The 19,110-nt window shown below is 39.9% G+C and overlaps 1 long non-coding RNA gene across 1 annotated transcript; it reads right to left on the bottom strand.

Moving 5' to 3' along the window:
- Window positions 1-19,050, bottom strand: LOC136436621 (uncharacterized). Its single transcript, XR_010756061.1, has 3 exons — window positions 18,756-19,050; window positions 921-1,060; window positions 1-326 (listed from the first exon to the last, which is right to left on the bottom strand). It is a non-coding gene; the product is annotated as an uncharacterized lncRNA (long non-coding RNA).
- Window positions 19,051-19,110: the final 60 nt, after the last annotated feature.

The following is a 19,110-nucleotide window of genomic DNA, read 5'->3' as shown; positions in this document are numbered from 1 at the left end:
ATGGGCATGGAGGGATGGTAGGGTTGCCTACTGTCCAGTATCTCAACAGCTTGGCCCGGCCGGCCCATTGCACTGGTGCTGTACAGCGGAGGGTGTGTATTGGGAGGTCCGCCTGCCTTAGTATCCACTCCCGGCATCCCAAGGGCTCTTCTGTCTGGGACAGCAAACCCCACAGGGGTCCCTCCTTGTGGCTGACTGTGATGACGTAGAAGTTGGTGAGGGCCGATGGGTCTGGTGTTTGCAGGTAGTCTGTGTGCGACCCGCTCCATACCGTACATGTGGCTGGTGGGTTGGGATCCATACTGCTTATCATGTGGATGTGGAACCTGTTGAGGAGACACAAACACAGACAAATATGATTAAATCCTCTCACTTTAAACAACCAACAATAACAGGGAGCCAAATAAATACACCCATATCTTTTTAGTGTTAACATAAAATTTTGCTGCATTCAGGACTTGCTTTACAACAGTACAAAATATCAATATAAAGGAATGGGAAGAACAACTTTGAACAGCACAACATCAAAGGGCAATATGATCTTTAGCCATCAACTAACTAACGGCTCATCTGAAGTTTTCAAGAAGTCCTCTCATATCATGGCCATTGAAATCTACAGAAACAAATTTTGGAATGCAATTTTTGTAACATAACACTTCATCTTACTTGTTTCATCAAATTTGTTAAGACTTTGATTCAATTAGTAACACACCTTGCATATCTTTTTTCTTTCAACTGGGTCATCCTTCAATCTATAATTTTGTTATTTTCAATGTGTCCCATTGCCTCAAATGTTCAAATGATGTCATTATCATTATAGAGGAGTAAAAGATGTCTATCAAATAAGCATTGACATAGCAGATGTCATTACCAATCCTACTCTTCAAGGTGTTCTGGGATTACTTCCAAGATATAATCACCTGTGGTTGCGTATATGCTGCAGGGCGTGGGGGCCTCGCTTGGCTGGCTGCTGCAGATGTCTGCTGGGTGCCTGACTTACTGGGCGAACCCTTGGACAGGTCTAAAGGCTGGTCTCCATCCATTTTCAGCTACGTAAAATCTGAAGCACAACCACCAAATTGAGAAAATAAGTGACATACGAGAGCAAACCAAACATGTTATACTCTAAATTAAAGTCTAATATCTTAAACAGTCTAATGTAAAAGCATTCTCAGGAGACTTCCAAACTTTCTTCCGAGAGAAAACAGGTTTGCAGCCCCATAACATTTGGTTTGCCTGTTCCTACCACATACATACTATAAGTTATAACATCTAATAACTAAGATACCATATCACAGCACATTTGCAACAATTAATCTTATATATGTGACAATATGTCCCTTGGCTTTTCTCTCCTCAATAGCTGAGAATGATATGAAGCTCTTGAGAAATTTATAAGGTAGGGTAAAGGTAAAGGTCCCATAGCCTTTTTTGGGGCCATAAGAGCAGTGTCTTGATAATCCACTATGTCTAGACAGAGCCCATCCCTCTCCTACCAATGCCTTTTACCTTCCGACCAGAGTCAGATATCTACATTGTATTTTACACCTGAGTGGGGAAAGTGTCTTTCCCAAGGACAGAACGTCTAGCCAAGAATGCCAGAAATCGAACCCGTGACCTCTTGATCTCTAGTCTGCTAGCCTAGCCACTTGGATATTTGACACCTAATTTGTAGTATCACCTTTACTGGAAATACTTATATATAAAGCAAATAAGATGTAAATCATATGCTGTTCTTTAGGCATGGCATTAACAAGACACTACCACGATGGCAACATCCAACCACATTACATACCAGATGGAGGGACCTTTTTGTTACATGAACCCTCAGGCTGTATATATTCAGCCAATGGAATAACCCACATCCTGTTGGATGAATAATTGAACCAATCGCTGCTGACATCATCCCACAAGAGAGTCAAGCTTTCGTGATATGATCTTGGATACAAACTACGTGAGCTGCAAGATAGATGTCTGGAGAGCTTGACAGAAATGCTGTCATTTCAAGTTATTTCATAGCAATTATCAAATCATGTCCAGGACTTTTTAGATTTGCAGACACTTCAATACACTAGGCACTTGACCTTCTTGTCCACAGAGTGAGAGGCTGACCACTGAGCAATGCATGCATCATGATCAGTACAAAGACTGACTTATGATTCACAGACTTTTACTACTTTGGCACAGGTCCTAAATTCCTGAAATGCTTCTTCAAAAAAAGAAACTGATCTAACCACTATGTGTCTAGTAGACTACAACAATACAAGTATTTCAAATGACTGTCTTCTTTGGGTTTTGGAGTCTCTTTATGAGGAAAAAAGGTATAAAACTTTGGTACATGCTATATCTAGCTGCTTTTCTATCATGCATTGATGCATACACATTTACATAGCTCTTATTCACATGAGACTCTTCACATGCATCTAGGACAGTGAGGGATAATGCCTCTTTTATAACTAGTAGAATCATAGGGTAAGGGCATTGTGCTGATCATGAGTTGGGCTGATGGGCCGAGTTGGTCAAGAGCCGAAGCGTGTAACACCCTATTCAATGACACCCTCTTATCCCTAAAAGGCCTGTCTTTATTTTGACAAATCTTGAGTGGTTGTCAGTGTCCTTCATATACCGTACCGCTGGTAGTGGTAGTCTGTGACTCCAGCTTTACAATACAACAATGTCAAAATATCCTACAGGCTTGCTGTCATGCCAGGAAGTTGACATTACCGAGCTATACGACAAAGCTTACTCCAAGGGATTTTCCACGAAAACCACCCACAAGTCCTCTTTGTCCACTGGATGTCCTCTTTGAGTCTTATGAATAACAGTGCGGTAAGTCAAACACCCTTAGTTTTCTGTCTGGTTCCCAAATTATCAGCAATGGACGTTCAATCAGATTTCAAATGTCATATATTTCACCGTCGGCCAAGTTGCAAAGCTGGTTTGTTTTTAATGCCAAGAAACTATGACTTTGACCACATTTAATAAAACACTAATACATGTAGCTAGTACTGTCAGTCTACTGCAACTCACAGGCTCTTTTGTTTCTTGTTAGGCTTGTCTGTTGGGAATTTTAAAATGTTTGATTGATGGTATCATCCAATATTGACGTCAGAACGTTCAGCTGCCGGTCTCATGGTCAAACCTTGACATTCTGGACTTGACCGATGAAAATAACTTCAGCAACATGACATCTTGGTGTAAACAAAATATTTCCTCCAACCTCTGGTCTACGGCAACTGTTTTGAAGACACATAAGCTTCCGGTACCTCAAGAAAATGAAGTACAGAAGGCGTATTGGTATCCACAGAGATTATGAAGTCTGTGCACATGAAAAAGGCAAAAATTTTCTGTCTACAAGTCAAACAGCCTAATTGCATGATAGTCTACTTTATTCCATCTTTTAAAAAACGTTCTTTAGAAAAAATTCATATCATTCATATTTCCTGTAGACATCAAGAAGCACAAAAAAATCTGGATATAATACATAAAAGATTTTCATGCTCAGGTAGCTATTCAATGGTCACATTCATTAAGAGACAGAAAGAAGGGACATAGCACACAAGCCATTGTTATCATGGTACGAACAACAGGTTTAAGAGTTAGTCCAGCTTTAGCAGAACATAGCAGTTTCAAAAGAAGGCAGTATTTTTCAATGTAGCTTAAGATTCACCATTATCAAGGTTACCTTAACCTTTTCTCTGCTGCTTAACCCCATAACTGATACAGAGTCGGAGCCAAACGGATACCTAATAGAAAGGCTGCATGTTAAAAGGATTTTACCACCAAATGTTGTCTGGTTTCTAAGAAGAGTGGATGACCTTCTGAGATAGACATCAGGTAAGGCTCTTTCGCCAGACGTAATGCTTACGTTGGTAAAGGTAATTTGGAAACAAATCAATGTCAATATTGGCCTCAGGCATTCACTTAAAGCTAAAGTCAATCCTACATGAAGCAAGCAATAGCGAAAAAGGGTGTGTATCTCGCACTAGTCATGCAAAATACTAATTTCTCAGAAAAAAGGCTTTGTTTCCTGTTCACTATTTTAAACAGTTCTTGACGTTGCACTCTTTCTCGTGACTATTGATTGAGAATGAATAACAGGCAGCCTTATCCAAACCTGACTTAGAAAGGCATTTCCTCTTCTGTGTTTCTAAACTCAAAGCCATCTTCACTTCAGCCTAGCCTGTATGTCTCCTACACTCTATCATGAACAATTTGCACATTATCAAGCTATGACTTGAGGACAGACACAAGTATCATGGCTAGGTCATTGGTACCGAGGCAATGTCATGACAGATAGATGCATGTAAAATCTATGTATGATGGAGGTACCTTTGTGGCATATTATAACATGAACCTGGGAAGACTGAAAGTCTTTTGTTTAACTGACTTAACTTGTGGTATAGAATGTTCCATACAAATTAAGACAAACTGAGTGATGTGGGGGATGGTACAAGCAGAGATGTCTGTGTTTCAGATTAGATGTTGGCTGCTTTCACACTATCTTACCTTCAGGATAATCAATGCTCATTTTCACAGAGTGGCAAGGGCTGCACTAACCATTGTGAAATCTCATTGCCGCTTATATTCAAACATGACTATTCTGTCTGTAATTGCAAATAAACTGTCCATAGAGCAATCCATTAAAAGAAGTATGTCAGGACTGATCGATTGGGAGTCATCCTGCCAACATCATCTATCACGACTGCTCCACTCCATTACAGCGGTTATTAGTCTGTGTCTAGATATAGCTTTAGTTCAATATGAATCACGTTTTGTCAAAATGTTTTACTTGGTGAGTTGGTCATGCAGTACATCAAAGGCTGGATGTTTCAACTCATTCACAACCTACAAAATGTAATGGTAATGTAGAAAAAATACATTTTCCTCTTGTGTGAAACATGGCTGCATGATAGCATGGATAGCAGTCTGATGAACAGTTTCTTGTTTAAATCAACATTTAGTGCTATAAGGCAAGTAGTTCTATGTACCAAGATAATTCTTCTGATTATTAGGGTCCTGTACAGTCTTTATGTCTATTGGTGGTTATCAATGGAAATAACACATGTATGATGTATGCAGAAAACTATATTATTATGATATATATACAAATATGCAATGGCATCCAAATCTAAGGCAAAAAAATTCCATGTCTAGTTGAATAATGCAATTGTTGAAATTAATATAGATGCATGAAGCCCATGAAGTTCTTTCTGGTCATATACGGCTAACACATACCAGAGGTTTGGCAATCAGCCTTCCTCCATCCATCCTGTATTCAGAACACTTTGACATAATCTGTTACTAATAAGTAGAAACATACAGTACAAAGCATGCTCCTTTTCATGACTATGACTAAAAGGAAAATCCAGAGACACCATTCTCACCCGTCAGTCTAAAACGGGGGCCAGACAGGAAGACAAATCATCATTCACAGTCATGCAGTAAAATGAGGTTGGAGAGAGCTCGTTTATCAATACCTTCAGTGAAGAGGTATGAATATTAAAGGCAAAGAATCACAGCTTTCCCTCCACCTTGTGACATTTACTTGAATGCCACTGACGATGGGTGAATATGGCCACCTCCCTGTGACTTCCACGAATACATATACTGTATGAACTTCAATACGTTCAATCAGGAAAAGAACCTCCTTAACAACTATTCTTTATGAAGTAAAACAAATATTTAAAAAAATACTCGAACTGAGACAATGGGAAACCTTCAGCAAAAGAGTTAGACAATGAAAACAGTTATTTAAGAGAGAGGCTATTTGTAGCCCTAAAATCAATATATCTCCAGTTAGAAATAATCGAGCTGACTGTAGCATGATAGCCATGGACACGCCTAAGTTTCCTGCTCGAATTTATAGCTTCAAGTTTGAAAATAAAAGCCATGACAAGAAGAACAAATATACATATCATACCATTATTCTTGCTACAGCACATCATTAAATCCTTTTCTCCAAGGTGCCAATCTACAGGCTGTAATACTAATAGATAATCTAGTCCCTTGCTCCTCCCAAGGCACTGCTAACTTTCATACAGCATAAAACACCACGTAACAGAGCAGGGCTGCTGCAGGGATCAAATAGCACATTCTCATTTGGTCACATGAGCCGTTACCAAGCAACCATCCTGATTGACACATTCATGAGCTGATCACATGATCACACCAGCAAGGCCTTTGGCCTACCAGTAGGCTATTCTACTGGAAAGAACCCTTCCACATACTGTAATTATTTCACACTCCATTGACCTCGGCACATGCTAGATAAGACAATTTAGAGAAGTATAGATCTAAAGCAACATTTCAAGAACAAAGGGAACAACATTGACACTGTTTGGTGAACAGGAGTGTCCAAGCCCTGCCCTTATGACTAAACCCTCCCTTGGCTCACGTGTAAACATGCTGTTTACAATGGTGTCTGTGTTCCTATTAAAGTTCAACATACCAGCCTAGCTGTCTTTCTTCATTGACGTCAAACCTTTGCATTCATAGATACCCTACTTCCCAATCCCAAACCAAAATCAGCTGAAAAAGAAACAGGAAATAACAAAAAAGGAACCCCAAAGGAGAAACTTACAGCATTATAAACATATAATTTCAAAAAGAAATAAGTACCCTTTTCCTGTAGCAGGTGAACTGTTCAAGAGAGAAATCATAGCAGCACAAGTTGAGGTATCTTGCTCTTGCTCATGCATATCATACCAATTTTGTATTTACCAAACACATGTAGATATCGTCCTTCTCTTCGATAAATCTGCCTAACGCTAGATTTAGTTACCTGGAATGTGCTCAGTGTCTGACAGTCCTGGAACAGATCAATAATGGCATAAGCAACATAGTTAATGCCTGTCTTTGTCTGAGAACTGGGTAATACTGGAAACATTCAACATCTACATGTTTATCATACAGGTGCACAATCAGGTGGATTCATGAGATTTGTTTTAAATCCAAGACAGAGGCCCAGACCCAGGCCCTGAATCATTTCTATGCCAACAGTCACACTCCCTGTACTAAAATTTCCCAATCCATTTCTGAGGGGGTGCTTTAACAACTGAAGGATGTCAACAGAACCCTTTCTTTTAAGGGCAATAATCACTTTGAAGAAGTTGTTTTCTAGCAGACAATCGATTCATTCCCCCTTAAGTCACAGGTATGTAGTATAGAGCCCAATACGGGGCATGTCACTGGCTGGGCAATGTGAGTGCATAAAAAAGGATCTCACATTTCAAGCTAACATCAAATCAATATCATAGACTCCAAATAAAGTGGCAGCGAAACACAAGCTTGGGCACAAGGGCATATGTGATGTTGTATTCACACGTCTAGTTTTACACTTGGTTATCAGGTTTCTTTTCTTCTGTTAATGCTGGCTAATTGGTACTGCCATGGTGGTCATGACTATGACCTGTCTTTAACATTTACAACCTTAAAGGAGTCAATATGGTGTATCTGCAGTAAAGCTATTCCAGGGCAGCAGGCAACAAAAAGACTAAATCCTTTTGAATCCTTTCATTATAATGTGATTGGTCTAAGCTTGGTCTAAGGCTGCCGGTTGGAACCAAACCTTGAGTTTGAGCAGGAAATAAAACCTTTACTCTAAAGAATACAACCCTAAGCTTGTTCCAAGGCCAGAGGAAGAAAATAGAATGACATATTGGTAAGCATGACGATATGAACCAGTAACATGGACAGAAATCAGTTTTGTCTCTGTGCCAAGAAGACGTGCATGAAAGCTTTATAAATTATAGCCACTGGCATGCCTCTCCCCTTTTCCCCATTTAGACAATTCTTCCTGACAGACTTCAAAGTTCTTCCTAGTTTCCACCTTAACCATAAACACCGTGTGGTGAATGGCATACTCACACATTAGGAACTGACTGTCCTCTGGATCTGTTTATGAAAAATGACTTTCTTTCATGGAGAGAAGCCGTTCTAAAGGCATTCGCAGCCAAAGATTTTTTTGCTGGCCTCACCCCTTTTGGCACCGTGCCAGTATTTGTCCTCCCTATCAGACTGTGCCCCCAGCATATTTTCCCAGCTAAGCATGGCCCCTTTGTTTGGGTCCGCCACAGGTTGAGATGACATCATAGCTATTTACATACTTTTTGTATGTGCAAGCTTATGATTGGTCCACTTCCCTTCAATCACTCTGCTTGCATCCTCAGGCAATATGCAAATACCAGACACTGCATGCCAACAGAAACGACAATAGCGTCTGATGCAATGGGCATCTTTGGTGAAGACAAGATGTCTAAAACATGGGGAATGGAAAGTGTCATAAACTGCCTTTTCCCCTGGATCATCTAGCACAACACAAAACCTTACAATGCTTGACCTTGCATCAAGTAGTGTCTCATAAAGGCCAATACCAGAAAAGTCCTTAGGCTTGGCCTGACATACTCATATTTTCTGACTTTAAAATTTCTGAAATTTTAACAAGAAACAGAAATGCAGCTTAATAGACATACTAATGATTCTTGCAAGGAAAGCAGTTATGGGTAAATTTATAGGACAGTGTTGAACTCTGAATGCTAAAATTAGCAAGCTTATTTCAGGAATGGACGTGACTCTAGACACTGGCAGTGCAGACTCCATGATTTATTGGCTTTATCTACTGGAGGTCAGATGAAAAATAATTGATTCACTCCCCCCCCCCCGCGCTCTGAAATTATCTCTGAAGTAAAGGCAGCAGCTCTTTCCTTAGATCACACAAGCCATCTTCATACAAATTGGAAATACTTAAATCTTCTTATGATAAATACAAAAATGGGTGTCAAAGGGGCAAGTATTTATTACTTACAATGCATGCACATGTGATAGCTTTAGTTCATAATTTAGATTAAAAATGGAAAGACTTAAAATAGCTGTTGCGTACTTGTACATGTTGTAGCAGCTCTTGCCATATCTGCTATGCTTTCAAGAGATAACCAGGCTTTCTAACTGTCAAAGGACCTTAAAGCCTAGAAGACATGCAACTCTGTTTTTTGTATTATCAAATACACTCTCCTGTGGAAGCCAGCCAGTATTGCTAATAGTCATTAGCCAAAGTCATGGACTGCCTAATCATATAGAATTCAAGGGCATCATCTCCCAGCCTTTAGAAAATGATGCATGGGTTGTTAAAAAGGTTTTCCATTTCGATGGAGCCAAAGTATGACCAATTAGCAACACAATGAACACACTCTGAATAATGTAGGCCCTTAATTGTGTTGTCTGCACAAACAAAACAACTTCTTTAGGGAAAGTCATGGGGAAAGCATTTAGCAGTCGGTTACTCGGTATGGTTGTAATGCAGGCTATAAGAACAGAAGATTCTAAATGAGCTACATGGGCTGTTTGTGTTTCTGGAAGGTTAAAATCTCTGCAAATTTTCTGTGCCTGTTTAGATCCAGACCTTCAGGTTCTGTCAACACCATGTCACCTGTAAATGATTGAACAGCCATTCTCTAGTTAACAATGCCTTCCCACATGCTGCAATATACACTACGTACATATAGACAGTATACACCAGAAGTGGGACTTACTTTTGAAAAAAAATCAATAATCAACCATGGTACCTACCCTATAAACACTAAAACAGTCCTTTTAAGTAGAAGTCTTTTGGAAATTCACAATTTAACACTCACACCAAGCAGTCTATGTAAGCCTTGAAGTAGGAAACAAAATGACTGCATGTTTATGTACATCAGTATCTCTCCATGCAATGCACTGTGACTGTATCACACAGTCCCATGGTCATGTTGTCCTACATTTCCTTGATTGAACATTTATAAAGGGAGCCAGTTACTGTCAGTACCAAACAGGGCGTTGAAGGTAGCATACACATGTGCCATCAAAGAAGCAGATAAATTGGACATACTCTGAGGATATCTACACACTTGTGGCATAACTTTAACTTATGCATCCAAATCAGGCCAGTAGAGAAATATAAGGACTAGGAGCAGAATAGGTTCATGGACAAGGAGCAGTAGACACCCATCAATAAATAAAGCCGCAAATACATGATATCTTTTTGATTGCCTTGATAGATAGAATGATTCACAGAGAGCTTTCAAATGGTGTGTAATCCATATATGTCATGTACAAAGGGAAGAAAGGCTATATGCTGCGTTTTAAAGACAAGTCAAAACATCTTCATCTCCTAGCTTGAACCATGCAAAAAATAATCTCTTTTGAATGTCTATCATGTGGGTAATCCTCATACTAGGCTCTGCAATTTTTTAAATTAAACTTCATACCTTTTAAATACTAGTAGACAGACATGTTGGTTTTTCCCTTCCAATGCAGTGCACCTCTTCTCAAAACGTCTTGGAATTTTGACTCCATGTTATCCTATGGTGTCATTTACACAGGTGACAAACCACAGACTGTTGTGAAAGCCCAAGGGACAGAAGAAATAATGAAATACACTGTAGATACCTTACATGGTCTGAAAAACATTATTCTTTATATGTCTCTTGATGGAATTAGCAAAGACAGTGTTGCCAGAATAATGCGACCCAGATGTGTTGAATTTTCCTGGGTCTGGTAAACATCCTTTAGAATGGAGAAACCCTTGTAGACTACTAGTATGTACATTTGAACACTTGGCACCAAAGACCAGGATGAGCCATTATCATAGACTTGGTAGTTCTATAAGAATAGTATTATGCAAGCTTGCCATTTACCAAGAAGCAAGAAGCTACAGACTGAATTTCTATAGCCTTTAGTATATCCTATGGGAAGCTTTGAAAAAAATTCTGTGGAGAAATGGGAATGAGTCCTTTCTTCTCTCTTCCCCTTAAGGTGATACCCATTCTTATAGTGATTATGCAACTACTTGTACTTCAGGTTTATTGCATATAAATGCTGTTTTTAACCTTCTGCGACTGTAAAAACACCATCTGAGTCATTCTGACAAATGTCCACTTCATGAGTTCATCACCTCTTGCCAGTTACAAGTACACAGCAGTTAACTTCAGGACTGGGCACACCTGGAATTTTAGCACCCAATGTTACATGGGTCCAGGGCATCAGTAGAGATCTTACTGCAATAACGAGGGCTGATCCCTTTTATGTACATGTGTGAGTACCCTCCCTTTGCAAACACTCCAATCAGGCCATGCATATGTAAAATGCCAGGGTGGGTCATGTGACTTGGATGGGGAAGGCATTTTAGCGCTGGCAAGGTCAGCCCAGTGTGAATGTCAAAAGACATGAAAGACAAGAAGCAACATTGGCGGTGATATGTGCAAAGGAATACATGGAGAGGATTGCATTTGACAAGCGGAAAATAATGAGACATTGCTGAGAAACCTTGAAACCTTTCACATTACGGTAAGGCCCACATGGGGGAAAGCCCTGGGTATCAAATAAGTAACATATGGCAAGATCTAAAAGTAAAAGAAGAAAAATGATCAGTCAACATGCCATTTTTCACTTCACCGAAGGCACACCTTTATCATCCCCTACCAGATATAGATTAGAATCTTTCCTCATAACTTATTGCACACAATGACCGAAGGCTTGCCATCCATGTGAGCTTTGCCCTTAGAACCATTTTAGGCATAGTTCTGGCATGTTGCCAAACCATGGGTGTTTAGTTTATCACTGCAAGCAGATAAGGGTTTGATGACTCTGCCATTCGTTAAGATTTTCTTTATGTTTGATCAAAAAGTGCTGTCCCAATTTTTCTATGACACTTCTGACTAAACGGCTCTTATGTGGCCCTTTAAAGGTTGCAGTTACAATTCCCTGGAAGGTGTGTATTGATCTATACCTAACAGAAAAACAATATCTTCTTGCTGAACAGGATCTGCCCTTTGTGTGTTTACAGTTTTGTACCGGTGTGACGTTGCTGTAAGTTTATATAATGGTGGACGGGGCTTATGTAGTTGATGTTTTAACACATTACTGTGGATATAAATCTGCCTCCAATTCTATCAGCATAACATGAATTAGGAGGGATCTGGCTTCTACTTGCTTCTACCTTAGTAAATAACTACCTCACGGACAGCTGATTCCAAACATTCTTGACAATGCCTAATTTTCAACAAAGGACATGAAAACCACATTTTTTCTTGATCTAAATGGTTTCACCAGGGAGATCTACAGTGCAAGTGTGTTCTTTAATGTCTGCTAAGTGGTTAAAAACCCTGAAAGGTCCCCTGTTGGTAGGTGGCCTTAGGGGATAAATCAGGGACAACTGGTCCAGCCATATCAGCACACTCTATTGTCTGAAGACCTCCATTTTCATAGCTTAAATAATGAGGCCTGGGCGGAGAGGCAGATTCTTTGGTAAATGGTTTGAATTTAAGGGCAACATGTACTTCTCTTTCTTCTGTTGCCTTCAGTCCTTAAAGATCTTATGTGGAAAGTTGATTTTTGAAAATAGTCTGCTGAAATCAAAGGCTGGCAAAACCCTGATGAATTTGGGGAATTCTGAAACTTTAATTTGAGAGGCAGAAAAATAATTCAAAATGGTTAAGACTTAGAGTCAATTCCATGTCACCGAGAGGGTTTTCAGATGATATTGCTAATAAGTTTGAACAATTTTAGAGAAAAGACTATTTCAGTCAAAGTAATTCCAGACTGTTCAAACAATTAGAAATGAAAGTTTGAACATGTTTGAACTCATCTCTATATTTTGGAAATATCATGAAAGTATTTATACAAATATCTCTTTATTTAGAACAGTTTTCAAACTTCTGTGTGATTGTTCTACTGTTGGAACATGTTCCAACATTTTGCATCATTCTCAAAATGGTACATTTGGGTTATTGCCCCCATAAAAGTAGGTGCTAATCACGCTCTATTGTCTGCCTCTGTATATTTTTAGATTTCACGTCTGGACACTGGCAACTCTTTTGTCTTTAGGTGTCTATGCATGGCACCTAGGCCTAATCCCCTATACTTTGAAGGGATGTGTGAAATGCCCTGTTCCCAGCCCACTGACCCAGTTATATCATATTTGTAGAATGTTGGAACATGTTCAAACAAATGATCAATCTATGTTGCAACAGTTTAGAAACTAATACAAATAATGTGTTCAATGTTGGAAATTTGCTTAACCTGTTGGAACACAGCAGAAAATATTTAGAACATCAAATGAATGTTGGAAATTGTTCTTAACAGTTACTTATCTCACATAGATTGTTACAAAGGTTTTGTAAATGTTAGAACAAAAGGCAACAAACACCCTCTCGGTAACGTGGAATTGACTCTATAATAATTTGAATGTCAGCCATAAGAACAAACAAAGTGAAACACCATGGTCTTTTAAAATAGCTCCATTCAGGTGTATCTTTAAAGGCCAACAGCTTTTTGGCTCAAATTTACGTCTGTGGCAACACATTTCTTTTTGGCATAAAGCACCCTCCATTTTCTCCCTTCTGGTCAGACATATCATGTAACAATCAATGTCTACTGCTGGCTCAGTAATTCTATCTGATCATGTGACTGGTGGACAAACACCGTAGATATACTGAGTAAACACACAGCAACCTAAGTGGACCTGCCTTGTCTTTGGTTAACCTCAGTCTTTGTATCCTCTTCTCTTTACTTTATCACAAAAACAGTCCAGGCCTTTACACTACTAGTATTCCACACCATTTCTTTGGCGTTATTCAATGAGAAGCTTTAAATCAACTATAGACTACAAATATGCATGTCAGTTAATATAGTTGTATGAAGCCATAACTCGGCATAAGCATAGGTGAAGAAAATTTTCCTAATGTACCATTGACGGTAGGCCATATACATTTCCAATAAGGACCTACAACAGATAACCATTAAAAGGATTTTACAAAGGGATATACGCATTTATATCTTTAGCCATAAAATGGAAACATGAACTTTGAGCATCCAGGGTTGGCTTTGTGGAGATATAACTATGGGGAACAGAAGGCTGTATTGGCTAATTGGGATCTGGTTGATAATGTTTAGTGATGAGGAAGCGTTGGGAGTATTTTGTTCATGTCAATCTCCCATGACTAAGGGTGACAGAGATGGCAGCCAGACCCTAGCTTAGCAAGAGGCTAGGTCATGACTGACCTTGATAGCTGGGCCACGACCTTGGGGTATGAACCAAACAAGTACTCAATCTCAATGACTAGTCTTTTTCTACCCACACTTATCACAGTCATTTGTATAACATTACAGAAGGATTGCCTACATTACTGATGCAAGAAATCCATGTACCGCATACCCAGTCAAGAACTCAACACAGCAGAATTCCCATATGTCATTATTAGTGATTTTTTATGCAGAACACACTGGTCAACAATGATGTTCTTAGCTGTTACAAACATAAACAGCAACTGCTGTGAACTATCAAGGCTGAGGTCTCCGTGGATTCTGCCACCATATCTGAGGCAAAGAGAAAAGACACAGCTGGACAAACCCTTGGAACATCAGGCTGTTTTTCCATTACCCTGTTGGGTTTGGAACACCCGTTTTGTGCTGAATACATGTAACTGCTACCATGATATATTCACTTGTCAAATATTTAGAGTATCCCACAGGGGCTTATGCCTCCCGGAGAAATACTTTTGAACCGACCATGTTAGTACTCAACAACCAAGGCATGCTTCCTGCAATCATCTATTATCCTAAAACCAGGTCTGTCTCAACGTTTTCATAGCCACAGTGCCAATGCTCTTCCTATTAAGCTCTTTGTACAAAGCCCAGCAAACAGCTTGGGATAGCAAGTTATTTCTTGCAGATCATCCCACTTGTCATTTATTTAGTGTACATATCTATATAGTGGTGTCGTCCTTTAGAAGCTTTTTGCTCACATGGATTAAAATCATGATGCATTTATCACCGAGGAAAGATCACCGTGAGACATTAGGGGACTGAGCGTGGAGGACCTCAGACAGATCAATACAGACATTGTATATGCACGCACAAACCATACTAACAATTCCAAAATCTCTCACCAATCAAGACAAAATAACCAACAGATTGATCTCATATTAAAGAAATGTTCCATAGTTATAAGAGCTAAGTTCTCATGCCATCTAAGTGAGTGAAATGGAAATTATTGACGTTATCTGCTTTTACGGGTAGAAAGTCCTAATGCTAACAGTGTTCGATGAAACTAAAAGACCTTTTGACACACACCCTCATCCTCTCCATAAAGGCTGAAGTAACATTGTAAGGCATCTTTATTACGTATATACGAGAGCAGTGAAAGTACCAGGAACTGACCATGAATGGTTGGAATGAACAGCTTTCAGTCTGCATCTTACGCTTAATAAAGATTTCTGAGAGCTAACATACTGGAACCTTCCCCAGAATGTGTACTCAATAGGTAACTGTCAAGCAGTATTGCAAGACAGATCAGTGATGGGTGAAAATTATTCCAACCAGAATTTGAGGATGACAAACGGCATGGCTGCCAATAATACACCACCAGCCAGACTTTACAAACAGAGCTATATTTAACATACCTTGTACCATCCGATCACAACAATGTTAGGGCACATTGCACACATATCCCTTTCCAGACAATTTTTTGCTTCCACAACACTGAGGCATAAAAAGCCCACTGCTTGGCTATATCATTCCCTGTGCCCTTACTTTGGGGAAATCAATGAATGAATAGTAATCTCATGGACACAGGAGTTCAACGCTTGGTGCATGCAACAAAGCATGTTCCTATAGGTGAAATCATGCAACAATCTGGGCTCCTAAGTAAAGACAAGGTCCTCGACTTCATGAAATATTCAAGGAGATATATCATAGGATGTAAAGGCATTTAAGCAAAGGACACTTAGAGCCAGAAAAGAGTTTCATTTAGGCCTCTGTTTCTGTGTGTCATTTCCAGGGTTTGGCTGCGTGACCGATGGCAGGAAGTGAATCATAATGATATTTCAAGGAAGCACCTTCAGAATTTCCTTTCTGCTTTAGCAAGAAGGCTTTACCTTGACAGAACACCTTTTGTTTCAGCAATGGCTTCCATATTCAGCAATCACAAGGATGTTGCTTTTGCCCTAGAAGATAAGTACTCTTGTAGAGACAAATTTCAATTTTGCAACTGAGATTTAGAAAAGCAGAACATAGAAATACATGCACAGAGATTGTCAGAGAACAGACAAAAAATTGCAGTTTTCTCTCCAGCTGTGGTCTTTATGTGAACCAGACTTATCTAGCAGTAGTCCTGTACTGGCCCTGACCTGAATTTACCACAGTGTTTCAGTCACCCAAAGATCCCAACAACAGACAGGTTTTTGTGCCTATGCTATAGCCTCCAGCTCCTGTGACCCAGAATGAGAATGCAAAGAAACGCATCAATTAATCAATCAATTCCACTGAACAGCCATTGGAATACGTCCAAGGAATATCTTAAAGGCATTGACATTGTAGTATACCTGGATCACTTTTAAGGTATTTTAACCATTTATCATAATTAAGTGCGAGGATGAGCCATGGGTCTTCTTGCAATTTACAAAAAAAATAAATAAATCACAAGGCAACCCAACATGTTGATGGTTACCTGTGTCTCCTCAAAGTGTGTTGGCCTCCCTTGCAGTGCACAGACTGTGGTACTAGTAGCTGACATTTTGTCTGTGACAAAAAAGTACAACCCTTGAAGAAAGCTGTCAATTCTATGCTAATAGGTAAAACTTGAAAGACTGCCAAATTACATGTGGACAAAAGAGATGGTAGCAGTGGGCCTAAGGGCTACCTTTTGATGCCAGATGACTGTGCTATTATTGCTAAAAGAGTGACGTTCAGTCATGGCAGTGCTAGCTGAGATCCACTACACTTTTTTCTTGCCACCCATCATTTGTGAGAACAGCACTTCCTTGATATCAATCAATAAGGAGCATGTCTTGACTGTACAAGTCTGCTGCATTCTCTTCCTTGCTTGTTGACACACGACAGCACATAAGCCATTGGCAGGGGCTGGGCTGACCTTTGAAACCTCTTTCTGCAAGGCTTTAGCTTTTACCTCTGTTCTGCTGGAAGTGGTATGTACTCACCATACTGAACCTGCTCTTACATAAGACGTGGTTTATTTACACATTCACACACACAGTTCTATTCAACCCATCTATGGAAAAACAATGTGATGTTTTCAGTTCCGTGTCATTTTTCCCCCTTGTGTCACCATATTTGTTATATGATATATGGGATCTGAAGCACACGGACCGAATCCTCCCTTGGTGAAAAGGATGTTATGTATGTAGAACGCAGAGTCTCAGGATGATTTTAGAAGGCATAACAATAGTCTGGCACAGTCGTTAATGAGTCCTGCTTTGTTAAAAACAAGGGAAATCATTCTGAAACAAGCCTTTACAACATTGAAATTTCAAGGAACTATATAATGTGGCAAAAAAACTGGCTAATGAGTAATGTCAGTATTGTGGGTTTTTATAAAAAAAAACACATTCTGAGTCATGTCTGTAAAGGCTCGGAAAAGTTGAACAAAATTAATATTGGTCAGGTGAGAAACCAACAAGCCTAATGCCATTTTGTCATTGACATGCATCATCAAGTTGATAGAATCAGTGTCCTAGCACTGACCTCAAAAAACAAATTACCAAGGGGATCTTCATGCCTTTCTCACTTATATCTAAAAATCCCAATGGACCATACGGTACAATATACAAAGACTGCCAAAATAGCTTGAAGGTGTTTATGCCATAGAGGGCATCATGAGATTACCAAAGGCAAAGGAAATCATTTCAGCTTTTAAGATCTAAAGGTGCATTTTCATTTCAAAGGAATAATTGATGACAGACATTGCGGCAATAACAATTTACAAAACTAAAAAAAAAATACAGTAGGGAACATAGATCTAGCCTTGCAAAAACAGTGTTGGGGAATTGAAAATAAAATGCAGAATAGCTTCTTACAAAAAGGCCAGAAATTTACAAACGTGCTCAAGGAAAGTGAGGCTCAATGTCGAAAATTCATTATACCCAACAATATCCTAAAGCGAACGTGGAGAGGAAATTTAACGTTAGACTTTGAGTGGGAGTGCGGCTGAGCAGAAACGATTGACGTCTACACTGGTCTAACCTTCCATATTCTGATGACGTCTGAAGTGGCCAAAGACCGTGCAGTGTCTGTTACTGTTCAACTGCGTGAAAAACTCATGCAAGACGGCGGGGTCACAGTGGACACACTGTCTTTCCCCGATATCCTAGAACAATCAAAGAACACTGCTACATTCTACCTTGGGCGAAAAGAGAATCGCCGAATCACGTTTGCTAAAGAGTTGTGAAAATTCGACCTACCGGCCTGGCGCGCGGAGACACGACAAACGCAGACACGTTTCTGGTCTAGGCGGGGCTCGAACAACGGGATCATGTGACCGCTGAATTATCTACGGAATTAATTTCAAAAGGGACGCCAAGCCGACCTGCGGTCCTACACCGCTGGGGCACCATCCACCACACGATCTCACTTCAAGACATTCACGTGATGTCTACCTGTACACAAGCCATGAATTATGTCGTCATCCCGTTAAAGAACAAACACCTTTCGAGCTCGGGAAAAGTCAACCTTAGGCTGGCGCAAAGAAAGGGAATGAAAAAGAAAGCAGCACGTGGGAACTTTGAAGATGGCTTTCGTCATCGAGTAGATTTCTTAGATAGACAAGATTTCGCAGTCGCCAGTCGAGTCCTGGTTTCCAGACTGGGACAAAATCGAATCGTGATGTCTCATTCAACTTGACGACGAAACTGCAATAAAGCATTTACTGTGTCAATGAGGGTTTAACAAGGCGTATGTTTAAACAAGAGCAATATTTCACAAACCTTGCCGATTCTCAAATAGTCGCTTTATGAGCACTTCACGCGAGTTTCCTGGATGGTGGTGTTGTGAGTCCTCGGTGTCGTGCGGTCGTGTCGACTAACAAGTCCGAATCTGATCAAAACTCGCCAAATATTCATCCAACGTCCAGATCTCTTGAAGATTCTACAAGAGGACGTCTTCCAAGGAAAAGCCGTGTCCAAGAAAGCGGGATTTGGTCGGGAGGAACTCGGGAAAAACAACGTTAACGCCGACTCCTCAGCCAAACACCAAACAACCCTTCCTAACCGGTCACGTCGCCATCTCCCGCATGGAACTGTGGGTAGCCAACTCCCCGCCAAACAAAACACGTGTTGTGGC

The sequence above is a fragment of the Branchiostoma lanceolatum genome, chromosome 6, assembly GCF_035083965.1.
Source record: "Branchiostoma lanceolatum isolate klBraLanc5 chromosome 6, klBraLanc5.hap2, whole genome shotgun sequence".
NCBI classification, from domain to species: domain Eukaryota; kingdom Metazoa; phylum Chordata; class Leptocardii; order Amphioxiformes; family Branchiostomatidae; genus Branchiostoma; species Branchiostoma lanceolatum.
This window is presented reverse-complemented; position numbering and strand designations above follow the sequence as displayed.